This window comes from Phyllostomus hastatus, unplaced genomic scaffold, assembly GCF_019186645.2.
Source record: "Phyllostomus hastatus isolate PE091 unplaced genomic scaffold, TTU_PhHast_1.1 phas_contig_254, whole genome shotgun sequence".
Taxonomy (NCBI): Eukaryota; Metazoa; Chordata; class Mammalia; order Chiroptera; family Phyllostomidae; genus Phyllostomus; species Phyllostomus hastatus.
Window position 1 is genome coordinate 11,019,883 of NW_025333810.1, and position 13,993 is coordinate 11,033,875.

A 13,993-nucleotide genomic window follows, 5' to 3' on the forward strand; every position below is an offset into this window, starting at 1 on the left:
AAACCAGTCATTCTGTTTTGTTTCTAAAACTGAGGGAATGCAGATCCAAGGTGATAGAACTACTCCGTTAAGCACAAACAGAAGAGCTGGCAACCCCGGTGTTGTGAACTCGATGGCTAGGTCAGCATTCCCTCCACGACACCAAGCATTTCCCCTTATTCAGGTGCTTTAATAATACACGTCCCTGAGCCACATCCCAGGCCCAGGGACCACCACCGCTAGGGGTGAGACCTAGGAATCCGTACTTTTAAAATGTTTGTGCCCAGCAAAGGAGACCATCAACAAAATGAAAAGAAAGCCCACTGAATGGGAGGACATATTCACCAATGATTCATCTGATAAGAGATTAACACCCCAAATTTACAAAGAACTTAATACAACTAAACAACAGTCAGTCTTAATTTAAAAAATGGGCAAAGGACCTGAGGAGACACTTCTCCAAAGAGGACATACAGCTGGCCAATAGACATATGAAAAGATGGTCAGTGTCACTAATCATCAGAGAGATGTGAATTAAAACCACAATGAGATACCATCTCACAGCTGTCAGAATGGCTCTCATCAATAAATCAACAAACAAGTTTTGGCAAGGATGTGGAGAAAGGGAAGCACTTTTGTACTGTGGGTGGGAATGCAGATGGGACAGCCACTATGGAAAGCAGTGTGGAGTTACCTCAAAAAATTAAAAATGGACTTGCCTTATGACCCAGTGATTCCACTTCTGGGATTTATCAGAAGAAGCTAGAAACACTGATTCAAAAGACTGTAAGCACCTCTATGTTCATGGCAGTGTTATTTACAACAGCCAAGATTTGGAAGCAGCCCAAGGGTCTGTAAGTGGATGAGTGGATAAGAAAAGCTGTCATACATTTACACAATTGGATACTACTTGACTGTAAAAAAGGAAATCTTACCCCTTTGTGACATCATGGATATGAACCTAGAGAACATTATGCTAAGTGAAGTAAGCCAGTCAAAGAAAGACAAACACCATATGTGTATTTGTGGTATTACAAATGTGGACTCTCATGTGGACTCTCATGTGGACATAATACCACAAATACACACATGTGGACTCATGAGTCCACACGCATGTGAACTCTCATGTGCAAACTGAACTAACAATCAAAATAGAGACAGACTCAAAGAGTCTGACAACTGTTGGGGAAGGGTGGAGGGATTGAGCAAAAGAGAAAAGAAAGAGAAAAACTCATGAATACAGACAGCAGTGTGGTGATTGCCAGGAGTAGGCAGGACGAGGCTGGGGAGGGTATAGCAGCATTAAATGGTAACGAACAGGGACTTGATTGGGGGTGGTGAATACATACACAAGAAGTAAAAATAAATAAAGATAAATAAACACGCACCCCAGGCAAATCTCAGGAGCAAGTAAGTTTGCGAAACACTGCCTTATTGCTAGCTGTCCAATTTTCGTATTAGAAAATAATCTTGGGCAAATGAACACTAAAGCACTTTCCCCTTTTCACTCCTCTTGTCGTTCAGTCTTGAACATTAGATGAGATGATCTGGTTTAAAAGTGTGTTGGCCGATTATGTTGGTAAGTTGTCTGAGTAAGGCAATACATAAAATAAGGTAAAAAAAATGGCACACTTACTAAGCAGACACCTCATACTGCTTTCATTGAAACCTAGCAAGGCATTTCATGAAGTGCTTTTATAGAAGTCAGGTTATTTCATCCTCACCTAATGCCAATGCTAACATTTAGAAAAGCCTCCTGCTCTAAATGCTTATTACAAAAATAAATTTATGCGAATTGTCAGAAACCTATTTTGCAAGTATCTAATTTTATCACAAAGTGAACAAAGCTCTTTAGTTATTTGAACTAAATTCATATTAACAAGGAATGTGGCTGCCCTATCTGATTACATTAACTAAGGAAATTGTCATTTTATTAGGATTTTTCTCTTTCTGCTTGGTTATCTTTTAATGCTGGCAGGGTGTCTAAATGAATATGTGTAGAAATTGTAAGGAAAGCTATTTCATGAAAGGTCATTTCAATATAAAGTTATCCACTGAAGAATTTAGACAGTCATCCTGTACTGATTTACAATTGGAATGCCATGTTACATCAGTTGGCAGAATGACTTTATCAGAGTCTAATTTGTAAGAACTAAAGAATATCTATACAGTGTCCAGACAATCCCCTTGTACGTAACCCCTTTCCCCCACAGTAGCCTGGATCCATTTCAGGTATAAATCTTGGGATACGAACTCACAGAAAAATCACTTAACCTCACCTTTATATATTTCTTTGCTTTTCTGGAAGGTGAACCATGCCGGCCTGGATATTGGTGGATATCAAGACTGTGGTTCTATAACGCTGTGGAGACGCAAACATTTACAGGCGCAGGGCTGCAGTGTTTGGCCACGAAGGTTCTTTGCGAATTACATCCAGGGGGTGGTGCTTTCCATACGGGCAGCACAGCCAAGGACACGGGCTGGGGCTGCACAGCCAGGCAGCCCTGCAAGCAGGTGCCGTTCGTGTGTGGGTTTCCAGCATTCACTGACACTTAGTGTGTTCTAGGCATTGGGTGCTTTGGATTAGCTTATATTCTCATATAAAATGATGAATAGAAAATCTTTCATTCTTGCTTCTTTCTCCTTTTTTTCTTGTTTTCTTCACTCTCCTGGGGTCTATAGCAGCAAAAGACAGCTTTTGGGTTATTTGGGAAAGTGGTCCATATATCTGATCTAGCCTAAGCAGATTTCATACTTTATTTCTTTTCCAGAATCTATACTTCAATCCTAGATTTGGAATATTCTCCTCCATATTCACAGATTTCCTAAAATTCTGCTTTTCTCACAGTATTTTTCTTTACTCTGTGGAAGAAAAATGACTCTCTTATCATAGCTATCCTTGTCTAACAAGGAGCTTCTTATGTGCTTAGAGTTTTAGCAGGTTCTCTCCCCTTCCTTATGTATAGCTCTCTGTTCTCATTAAATTGGCCAATGCTTAGGTGAGATATAACAAACTGAAAGAGATTGGGGACTGAGTTTGCTTTTTCTTCAATAATGAATTCTATAGCCCTGCATGCTTAATAGATACATCACTCCATGATATTCATTCATTCACACATCAAGCACCTCCTATTTGCTACTTTATGAGGTCCTAAGAATACAATGGTTAAGGAAGAAGAAAAAAACAACAAACCCTGAGATATAGGAAGTAGAAAGGAAACCCAGGCCACTTACCATTGCATCCTTCCTGTGTCTGAGGCCCCTGTCCAGCCTGCCTTCCTCTCTCCACATTAGAGTTGTCTTATGTGCTTCATTTACAATGTCAAGCCTTTTTAGCTGTACTTACTGAGAGGAATATAAAAAAGAATGTCTTTCTGGAAGTGGAAGTCTCTTGTTGGGATTTGGTACTAAGGTTATGTGAGCCTCACAATGATTCGTCTTTTTTTCCTTTGACATCTTTCAGATGACATTATTTATCTTTTAAAAAAATATTTGTTGGAACTTGCCAGTGAGGCCATTTCAGCCTGAAGGGGTTTTGTGTTTGTTTGTTTAATAGAAGGTTTTTAAATTATGCATTCATTTATAAAAATAAGTTATAGTGTATTTTCTTCTATTCTCATATTAATTTCAGAGTTATATTTTTCTAGGAATTATCCATTTTATCTAAATTTTCAAATTTGTGAAATAAAGTTATACAAAATAAACATTATCATTTTTCATTACAAAGTATTTTCCCCAAATTTCTGTTATAAACTATTGAAAGGATAAGGCAAACCAGTATCCTTTCAATAAATTCCTTTCCCTCTTAAGTTAGTCAAAGTTGGATTCTTTTGCTTAGAAACAAAACACCCTAAGGCAAGTATCATGCAGAAAACAGAGGTGCTTACATTTAGTTGCAGCCAATGCTTTTCAACAAACTTCTACAAGAAATGCGTTCCTTCCCTTTCGTGAGAAAGAGGGTACATGCCTACCTCCTGATTCAAGAGATGTGAGCTGGAGGCCATCCTGTTTCTTCTCAGCACTGCTGGATCCAGTATGAACCAATAGGCCCCGGCAACGGGAACTGGAAAAAAGTGTTGATACAACTCACAGAATGTTGCCACTGAAATAGAATATAAATTACCCACCTTTGGGGGAGTTACTCCAGACAAGTCCCAGAGAGAGAGTGAGAAATCGGAAGCAGGAGGAATGCTTCTTCTTCGAACTAGTTGAGATTCAGAATCTCATTCTAGCTTTGAAATTTTCTATGCTGTACTTGGCAGCAGAGTAGCATTAAATTCTATGATTTCTATGGTTTTTGCATATGATCTTGGAAAGTGAGTTTCATTTGCATTTTGTAGTTTTTAATCCACTTTCCTAAAAGCTATGTAGAAATGCCCACGCATGGTTTTGGCTCCCTCTGCTGGCCATTCATAGGTACTTTAAGTTTCACACAGGAACAAAAGCAAGACATCACTATTGAAATAGATTTGATACCTTTTTGCTCCAAAATTATAACTGAAAACAAAGAATTCATTTAACAAAAATATACAGTTTAGAAGATACTTCAGATAAAATACATTACTCCCACTGCCTCTTTCTCAAGTTGTCTGTGGTGAAGTTGCCCAGGTACACAGACTGATGATCTCACCTATCCCCATGGCCGGTGGGTCCCCCTGGTTCAGTCAGTTCCTCAGCCATCCTGCACAGCTACTACTTAAATATTTGGCCTCTTTAGCTCATTACCACTTTGTCATCTCAGCAAGGTTTCTTCCTTCTTAGAAATATTAGAGTCCATCCAACCCAGGTAATTTTGACATCCTTATTATCTGCCCTGCCCCAAATCCTCATACAAATCTTACCCAAGCCTCTTCTTGCCTTTATTCCTCTAGGTTCAGAGAAACGATTTCCCTCCTGTCAAAGGCCAGTCAATTGGAATGACCTCTGGATCCCATTTCCTCTGATTCTTCAGGAGCTCTGCTGTATTAGTCTTAGTTATTTCTCCTCTTCCTTTTCTATATGTGTGCACTATTACTCTCTGTTGGGTTTTCATGATCAAGATATAGGCATGCCAATATCACTTAGGGTTTTTATCTGCAAACAGCTCTGGATAATTTAAGCGAGAGAGAGAGAGAGAGAGAGAGAGAAAGAGAGAGAGAGAGAGAGAGAGAGAGACAGGGAGAGGGAGAGAGAGAGAGAAGGCCCATCACGTGTAAGGAAATGTTAAATCCACTTTGGGAAGAACAGGTGCCAGAGCAGCTCTGTGGAGCCGGGTAGCACTGCATCGTGAACAGTTCCAGTTCTCAGGAGCTCAGCTGAGCCAGAGAGATTGAGAGCTGAGCTGTCAGGTGACAAAGTAGTTGATTAAAGCAAAGAACCAAAAGGGAAGAAGCCTTTAATCATTTACTGCCATGGTATAAGCAAGAGGCTAAAACCAGACAAAATGCCAACTCCCCCTGTTCTATTTTCCTCCATGGAGTGGGCACTGGAGGAGGGTAAGTGGATCAGCATAGACAAGGGGGCCATCTCACTGTCTAGCAGCGCTGAGCTAAAGGCTCCTGCAGTTTTATAGACCCTGAGATGGGGGAGCCCCGAGGGGTGAGTGCTAGAAGCTGAAAAGCAGTGGGTATTGAGTCTGGGTGGGGAAAGGTGTCTTTAAGATTTTTTGTCCTCCTGGCAAGGAGGCCTCAGCAGGGATGCCTGAAGAAGACCTGCTCAAGGCCTCAGTTAAGAGACCAAGAAGTGAAGCCACTGGGGCTAAGAATGCAAATATGCCAAGAGCAGGAGCCCAAGGGGGCCTGACTGTACTGTCCCCAGTCTGTAATGCATTGGCTGTGCCCCAAGCTGGTGTGGGGAGAACAGCTTTTCCCTGTGAGGCCTTCCAGGTAAAGCTTTCATAACTGCCTAGGGTCAGGCCTGAACAGTCATACATAGATTTTATAATGAGAGCTGGATAAATCAATTCTAAACTTTTTTTTTTGCCTGGTGTTAGTCATTCAAGTTTTGAAGTCCCTGGGGAGAGTGTCAGGTGGTCTTAGCACAGGTGAAGGAACCCTCCCCCTCAAGTTAGTAGTTCTGCCTACACAGCATTGAGGGTGAGAAAAGATTACTCCAAATAGAAATCAGGGGCAGTTGCAAAAAAAGGTGGAAGAGAAGCGAGGTAGGTCAACTTAGCACCCATGCACTATCCATGCTCAATCTGTCCCTTCTTAGAAAAACCAAAGCAAAACCAATTGTAGAAAAGGTGTCTCTTTGACCTGATACCTAATGCTCACCCTTATCTGAACAGCCAGGCTTCCAGATATAATACTCCACACTCACTGTGTTTGCTCCTCTGTCACTTATTCATTCATTTCCCAGCTTCCCTTACCAAGATCCCCAAGGACCTCACTGTAGTTAAGGCCCAGGGACCTCTCTCTCTCTATTTTTGTTGACCTCCTCTCCCTATTTGATTTTTCAGGCCACACTCTGCTTTTTGGAACCCTCTCAACCCTTGACTGCCCTCCTTCCTCTATGACTGTTCTTCCCAGCCTCTTATGTCGTCATTTTGTTATGAAGTTTCTGTCTTCAGCCCACTTGTACGCTCTGTTAGATCCAGTCTCTCAGCAGCACAGTGGTTAAGAGTTCTGGGTCTTGAGTTAGCGCATGGTGTTCAAATCCTGGCTTTACCCAATACTCACTCCCTGAGTGACCGTGGGAAAGCTACTCACACTCTCATGTGAGTTTCCTTATCTGTTAAAGTTGAACAGCTCTCAGGATTGTTGTGAGAGTTAATGAAATCATGCTTGTAATGCATTTAAAACAATGCCAGGCACACAGTAAGCCGGGCCTGATAAATGGTGGCTATCACTGTGTGTTCAGAGCATCCACCCTTCTCGTGCTCACATAAATCACAGCACTTTTTTTAAAGCTTTGTTTAAACTTTTAAACTTTATCTTTATCTTTTTTTTCTTGGCCTCACATTAGTTTATAAGTCCCTTATAGGGAAGTACTATGCTGTTAAAATACCAGATCCCTAGCATAGAGCTTGGCACAGGGTAGATAAAAAATACACATCGAGTGAAGGTGGAGACATCATCGATTCCATGCTGAGGGGAATGTGGGTGAAGAAGGCATGGTTATGCAAGGTCTGCTGGGTTTCCAGGGTAGTAACACATTTTTTAAATTTAAATATTTCATTATCATTTCTATTTTGTCATTCCCACTTGACAAATGTCCTGAAACCTTGTTTGAATAAAACTCAAGAGACTATCAGACACAAACTTTTCCTTCCCTTTATTATCCCATCACTACCAGCACTACTGTTATCATCACCATCATCCCTGTCTTCAGGCACCTTATACAATCATTGAATAAAAAGCTTCTTGAGCAGTTTGTCCAAGAAAAAAATCCCTGTTGCAAGTTAGATTCCATAGGAAGCAGAATCTGAGCTGACATTAGCATGCTGGAAGATAGTTAAGGGGTGCTCTTGAGTTCAAAACCTGGAAAGAGATGGGAAGGAAGCAGCATTAGGTAGAGGGAGAGGGTGGGCTGCAATGCAGTCATACTATGCATTCAGCTGGCCTCACAGGAGGCTCTGGAGTTGAAACGGTTCTTTGAAGCTGTCCTAGACTGACTTCAGGAAGACCCAGTGGTGTGCTGGAGCTGACTCCTACCAGCTCGGGAAAAGCAATTGTGTGCATCTCTTCTCAAATGTGCATTCATTGATTAAACATTAGTAGGTCGAAATGGGCTGAGGTAGGAGCATTTATACTAGAAATTGGCAAATGCTACAGATTAAGGCTTTTTTTTTTTTTTTCCTTCAGAGAGGTATCAGTAACATTACCAATGGATGGGGACAGGCTGCCCTGAGGGTGGATATGACCTTGGGCTAGGTGGTGCTCTTGAGAGGAAGCAATTCCTAAACAGTTCAGAGCTGTTAGCTAGCAACCCGCCCAGCAGCTGGGGCAATATTTCCCTCCTTCCTGAAGGGGGGGTATGGGTGAGACAGCACAGCATCCACGACGACACTGTCCCCATGATCTATTTGTGCTGCTATGAGCAAGCACAGAGATGACCGTATTTCTGATTTTTATATGGGTCATTCTGGCAGCAGTATTTCCTGTATGGCTCAAAAAGTTCCATATAATTTTTTAAAATAAACTTTATTTTTAGAACAGTTTGAGAAAATAGAAAAATTGCAAAGATAGTACAAAGGGCTCCCATAAACCCCAGCTTCCCTTATTATTAACATGGTATATTTGTTGTGTTTGGTGAACCGATAGTGATTATTATTATCTCAAATCAATATGTTATTTAGCTATATTAGTTTTTTTCCCTAATATCATTTTTTCTGTTTGAGAGTATATCACAAAGGAGAGACTCCTAGGCTCCAGATGCAGAGCTGGGACTGGGCTGGCGTGTTGTCGGAACAAGGAGGAAATAGGGTGAAGAGTTGAAAGATCTGCATGCTTACCTGTGGCTCTAATGAGGTAGGTCATGACCCGTCTGGCTGTTGGACGTGTTAGAAGGACTGCTTTCTCTTTAATAATTCTATGCTGGCTTGAGCTGAAGGAAAATAACTGTGCCCATCTTGTCAATTTACTAATCTAAGCCAAGACTTAGAGAAAACCTTTTAAAACCCCGTCTAAATAAAAGATAGTTACACTGAAGAGATAAATGAGTGCATTCTTTTCAAATGCAATAGTATTAATAATTTATTTTGGACCTTTCCTTTAACACACACAGAAATAAATTTTGGCAATGGTTAATAACTCAATATTATTTATATATTATCATGAGAGTGATATTAATATTTGGATCACCTGAAGTATATTTATTCATATGAACCTCTTTTAATACCTAATATTAAAAAGCTTGAACATATAAGTAATTTATTTTGTTTTTATTACATTTTGAATAATGACTTTACTGTTTTATAAAAATAATACGTTCTCCTATCCAAGTACTAACCAGGCCCAACCCTGCTTAACTTCCGAAATCAGGCAAGATCAGGTGTGTTCAGGGCGGTATGGCCGTAGACTACATTCTCATTATTGGAAATCCAAGCAATACAGAGAAGTACAAGCTAGAAGGTAAAAAATACAGAAAAACTTTATCAACCAGAAGTAATATTGTGAACATCAGCCAAACCAAATTCCAATAATCTCTATATGGATATGTATATCTCAACCTCAGTCTATGTGTGACATATACAACCTATACATAAATATTAAAATTATTTTATTAGACTGGATTGGAGAAGGAAGGTAAACTGAAGAAGTTGCTTTATTTTAGATAGCTGTTTCTTTAACAAATATATGTGCATTCCTAAAGTATCCCTCTAAAGTGGGGGTCACAAATTCAAGTGCCTTCAGGAGCAGTGACAATTTGATTCATGAAGCAAGCTGTAGATATTAAGTTGCTGGTATTGTTTTCAAAATAAAGATTTCTCTGATCACATTGTCTGTCATCACAGTAAGTCAAATAAGTTGGACAATATTTCCACAGCCCATGAGCCATATTCAGACTACAGTTCTGCAGATTGTTACCCTTGTAAAATTTTTTAAAGGATTAAGAAGTCATAGTCAATTTATTTTTAAAGTGATGTATTTAAGGTAGCATGAAAGATTAGGAAATTAGTACTGAAAACTTTATTTCACTTATTTTGTCCATGTTTAAATTAGTTCTCTCAGCATGTGTAAATTTTACATTATCAAATATTAAAATATATATTTAATTTCATAAACATAACTTCCATTTTAACTAAATCTTAGTTCTATATGGATTTGATATTCCCTACGTGCCACAGCACCTCCATTCCTGAGTTTTTAAAATTTTCTTTAATCTCTTAGTTGGCTTGTTTTTAACTATTGGTTTCTCTAAAAAGAACTCATGAAAATTATGAACGCAATCGTGTTTGAGAATACTTGGCTGGACATAATGCATTCTTCCTAAAAGTTGGGAGAAGTCTGAGAAGTGTTCATTCCTTTTCATCTTGTAAGTGACTTACAGTTTTTCCATAGATGCCGGAAAAAATATTTTTCTCTCTTCTGGAATTGGATAATTTTTCTGGAATTTGTCCTAGCATCATCGTTCTATATCACGGTCTTCCAGAAAACAACATGCTCTTTCAGTTTTTCCAACATTATAGGGAGATCGTCTCCTAGCACATATTTGTTGTGACCCGCACCTCCCCCCCCCAACCCCAGTATGGTTTGGCGCTGAGACTTACGATGGCGCACACGCACCACGAAGGTATGAGAAGGTTTATGACTCACAGAACCAGGCTTTCTGGGACAAGTAGGAGAGGCTGCCAAGCGGGTTCAAAAATGGCTTGAGAGAGCTGGGAAGGGTGACTGGCTTGGGATTTCATAGTGGTTAGGCTGTGGGGCTGGGAGGAAGATTCTCCCAGGTAGTCAGGGGCTTGTCGGGTTGGCACTCTTGCCAGTGCCAAAGGAGGGAGCACCTGGGCCTCCTTACCAGCTTGCCCACATGTGGAGTAGAAGGGGAGAGGGAGTGATGGGGACTTGAAAGCTGTCAGCAGTCAAACATCAAAATTGGAATTAGGTTTTCTTTGCCTTTTTTTTCCCCCTCCAACGGCCCTCCTTGTGCCCTTTAACTTGTTTCCTGGGTCCAGGCAGCCCAGCTGGCTCATGTCTTCCAGGGATCACATCTACCTCTGTGACTTTCTAAGTAAACTTTTGCTTGGGTTGGAAAAAAAATGGAGTGAGACTGCTTATGATAGTATTTGAATGTATTTTTGTGTCTATTTGTTGGGTTTTTCGCCTTGGAACAGAGTTATCTTTAGGTTGGCTTTTCTTTGTTCTCAGTATCTACTTTGTGCTTGTCTCTTTCCTTTGCACTTACCATGAATAGCCCTTCCTTTCCGTCAATAATTGTTTGCAATTGCATCATCTGTTCTAATTTATGCATTAGTTAGGAAATGGTGTGCTTTTAGTCCTCAGTTTCTTTCCCTCATTTCGCAATGGCTTTTATATCTAATTTTGTTGTTTTATCAAATTGTCTTGCAGCTCTTGTTTCACTATATTTATTCTCTTATTAAGTTCTATCATAAGGAGCATTCACATGGGATCTTCTTCTGCCTCTTAGGTTATATTTTATTCCTGGTTGATTTTTTAATCTTTTTGTGTTTTGCATGCTGTTTACCTCTATTTCATACAAAGTGTCTGAACACAAATAATGCCCCTTTGTATTACAAAATCATAAACATGTAGTTCTGTAATATAGAAATATCACACTCAAGCACACCATGTGACATTTTAGGTGACATGTTCAAATTGCTGTCCATCTCATGTGAGACATTCATGTACCCCGCCAACCACACTCAAGCAAGCCTTACTGCTGCGGGACCACATATTTTTCTGTAGGGTGATTGCATGGTTGTTGTGCCCTTCCTTCTCATCCTGCTGTGTTTAGCACGGACAGCTCTGCCCAGACCTCTATTTTCTCTGATGTAGTGCCAGAATCTCCTTAGTTCTGTTCCCTTTAACTGTGACATCTCTTTTTCCATCCAGGATGCCAGCTTGATAGCTCAATATGGCATTCTATCTACTTTTCTACAAAAGTTTCACCTCAGTCCCCAGGGGAAGCTGGGGCTGAGGGTAGCATTTGCTGGTGGATTTAATTTTCACTCACTCAACTCTGAGACTGGGTGGGGGCATGTCCAGTCCCTGAGGGTAGGTAGATACTCCACACTTCAGCTGAGCCCTTCGTTAAGTATGGCACCCAGAGCCTCGGATTTCTCCTGAGTCAGCCCTGGTTGTTCACTTCCCTATTTCATTCTCTCACTTCCACTTAGTATGGGGAAGGATCCTAGGGCCTGGGGGTTCAGCCAGTGTTCATTTAACCATGAGTTGGGGAGGTTGAGGGAAGGATTATTTCACTGTGGCTTCACTGTAACCTTTTCTGCTAGATTTTTGCTTCAGAGTCTCTTTTGTTCTTGTGCTCTTTTTTTCAAATTTCTAGATTTTTATTCATCATGTGGCATATTATATATAGTCTTATTTTTTCTGCCCACTGCTCTACTTTTCCCCTTACCTACTTTTCCCCTCACCAAAAGAGTGCCTTCACTGCATCCTGCATTGTCCCTCACAGATTTACATTCTCCAGGGATTTCCCAAGACTTCCCCTGAGCTGACTATTTACCTCCCATTCAGCTCCTCTTCAAACTTGAGGGCTCTATAGAGAGTTCTCATGGCTCTGTGGACAACTTGCAAAGGTACCTGTTTCAATAGGTTGGGAACCACCTTAGACTCCCGCTTACTAATGCAGGTAGATGAAGTTTCTTTTCTTGGCAGACATGTTTTTCAAGTGTATTATTAAGTTATACTTCTTTCCTGATTTGTTTGCTGTTGATGGATTTTTTTTTCTATTGTCTACTTCTGTTGTTTACTATTTTTATTTCCTTAAGGAAATAAAATTACCTAATTCCTTATTGGGTAAAAGAGGATCTGTAATCATGCCTCACTTGATTTGTCTCTATAGAAAGCACCATCTAATTCTTTTCAAATTGTGTTCACTGGTGAAAATTACTGAAGAAACCACTCAATATCTCTCACATCATATGCGTAAACATCAGCCCTGTTAATGGCACTGGCCTCTTGGGGGTAGAATGGAGGGAACTAGGTGTAAATTAAAATGGAGTGGTGACAATTTGAGACGGTTTTCAACTTTAAGTTTGAGAATAGATTAGAAAGGCATCTGTTCATATATCACAGAGTATATTTTTGCTACATTTTAATAAAAGTTTACCTCCTCAACACTTCCCCATCCTCCATTTGGTTAAGGGTAGGTGAACATAAATAATGTTTTTTAGGGGCAGAAGTGGTCTGAAACTTTAATGCTATTTTTTCTCCCCCCTCGTAAGCTTCTTGCTTCCTGTCCACATCACAGGCTGGTATGTAAATATCCAAAGGCTAGATTATAATCATGCATTCTTTATTCTTGATATGTCTTACATTAAATAGGAACCTTCACATAACCAACTCATAAATAAAAATATTTAATTTTAAAACTTCATTCCTCTGAGACTCTGGAGAGAAAAATGTAGAATAAACAATTAAATACTAGCCATTTAGAAGGGTGTTCTTTGTTTTTATCCCAAATGATTCTGTCATACCCACGAGGCAAGTGCTGATTACGGAGCTAAAAACAGGTGAAACACTGGCTGAGTGGTGGTGCGGAGAGCAGGAGTGGTGCACACAATTTGACAATATATATCAAAAGCTTACTTAAAGGTTACTTCAGCTGGACTGGTTTTCCGGGGCTTAGATGTTGTTCTGGTGGGTTACCCTTCCCCCCAAAATATCATTTTCACTTGTAGCTGGAATGTTGACGGGTGGATTTGGACAGGGCTTCTTGGTGCACCCAGGATTTACTTAAGGGTTGGAGGAGACTTCTGGGGAAAAAAGGCTCCGACCTTTCTGCTGAAGTGTTGGAGATATAAATCATGCCTGGGGCGGGGAGGGTGGATGCAGACTGAGGCTAAATTGCAGGAGACCATGTGGAGCCCTTGAGAAGAAACTCACCAAAAGGGAGGGGCTCCAAACAGGACCAAGGTCACACTCAGAAGGAAGTGTTAACTCTCTGGACATGGTGGAGGGCTGTCACCAACCTCACTCCAAGCTGTGCTGGGACAGACCATTTGGTAAAGCAACTGAACTGAAAAGCTACATCACTGAAGAGGTGAAGCACTTAGGACCCAAGCAACTCTTGTGTTGAGATTCCATTCAAGAAATAAAACTCTCTCCAAGTTATAAACCTGCACAGACATGCTCAGCCTCAGAACATCCCAGGCTTCAGTGGGTTGCTTCACTTTCCCAATAATGAGGCTCGTGGGAAAGAACTCTGAACTCTTCCTCTAGTCTTAAAGTCCCTGCCACTTGCTGCCACCCTTGGTAGAGGGTAGGGTAGGAGACAGCTGGCAGTGGGTATGGTTAGGGATTAGGCCATGGACTACTCTTTTCCTACAGCTCCAGGACTTGGTTCCTACTCTACCAGACTTGACGCATGGAAGCTCGAGATATCCCAGTGC